Below are 1,676 nucleotides of genomic sequence, written 5' to 3'. Positions count from 1 at the left end.
AAAAAAAAAAAAGAAGAAGATGGAAGGAATACACAGAGTCACTATACCAAAAAGAAATGGTAGATGTTCAACCATTTCAAGAAGTACTATATGGTCAAGAACCAATGATTCTGAAGAGAGAAGTCCAACCTGCACTGAAGGCATTGGCGAAAAGCAAATTTCCAGGAATTGATGGAATACAAATTGAAAATTTTCAACAAACTGATGCAATGCTGGAGGCACTCATTCATCTATGCCAAGAAATTTGGAAGACAGCTACCTGGCTAACTGATTGGAAGAGATCCATATTTATGCCTATTCCAAAGAGACGTGACCTAACAGAATGTAGAAATCATCTAAGAATATCACTAATATTACATGCAAGTAAAATTTTGATGAAGATAATTCAAAGATGACTACAGCAGTTATCAATAAGGAAATGCCAGAGGTTCAAGGTGGATTCAAATGAGAACATGGAATGAGGGGTTATCATTGCTGATGTCAGAAGGATCTTGACTGAAAGCGGAGAATATCAGAAAGATGTTTACTTGTGTTTTATTGACTATGTGAAGGTTTTTGATTGTGTGGATCATGACAAGCTAAGGATAACATCGACAGAATAAGTACTCCAGAACACTTAATTGAGCTCATGAGGAACCTGTACAGAGACCATGTTAGAACAAAACAAAGGAACACTGAATGGTTTAAAATTAGGAAAGGTGTGCATGTGCCAGGGTTGTTGTACTCTTTCACCATACTTATTCAGTCTTTATTCTGAGAAACTGGATTATATGAAGAATGTAGCAAGAGGATTGGAGCAAGACTCATTAACAACCTGTGAAATGCAGATAATACAACCTTGCTTGCCAAAAGCTAAAAAGAGTTAATATACTTATTGATTAAAATCAAAGACTACAGCCTTCAATATGGGTTGCACCTCAATGTAAAGATAACAGTAAATAATGTCATGATAAACGAAGAAAAGATTGAAGTTGTCTAAGACTTCACTTAGCTTGGGTCCACAATTAGAACGCATGCAAACAGCAGCCAAGAAATCAAATGACGTATTGCATTAGGCAAATCTGCTGCACAAAACCTCTTTGAAGTGTTCAAGAGTAAAGACATTAGTGTGAGGACTAAGGTACAACTGACCAAAGCCATGGTATTTTCAGTAGCCTCCATGCATGTGAAAGTTGGACAATGAATAAAGAAGACCCTAGAAAAATTGATGCATTTGAATTACAGTGTTGGGAGGCAATTATTAAAAGTACCATGGACTGCCAGAAGAACAAACAAATCTGTGTTGGACAAGGTACAGTCTCCTTAGAAGACTGGATGAGGAGAGTTTGTCTCTCATACTTTGGACATGCTATCAGGAGGGACCAGTCCCTAGAGAAGGGAAAGTGGAGGGTCCACAAAAAAGAGGAAGACCCCCAGTAAGATGGATCGGCTCAGTGGCGGCAGCAATGGGCTTGAGCCTAACAACAATTGTGAGGATGGCACGGGACTGAGCAGTGTTTCGTTCTGTTGTGCATCTAACAACAACAACTGGTAGTGCATGCTACAGCTGGTGGCACTGTGGACTCCATAAGACAAGGTGTGGTGATCATGGTCAGCAAAGTACAGCCCCTGCTTGAAGTTCTGCCAGCCACCTGGAACCACAGACATGAGTCAGACCAGTCTTGACAGGGACACCT

This window comes from Chrysochloris asiatica, unplaced genomic scaffold (assembly GCF_000296735.1).
Source record: "Chrysochloris asiatica unplaced genomic scaffold, ChrAsi1.0 scaffold00138, whole genome shotgun sequence".
Classification (NCBI taxonomy): Eukaryota; Metazoa; Chordata; class Mammalia; order Afrosoricida; family Chrysochloridae; genus Chrysochloris; species Chrysochloris asiatica.
The sequence above is the reverse complement of the archived record's forward strand: the minus strand, read 5'-3'. Positions refer to the sequence as shown.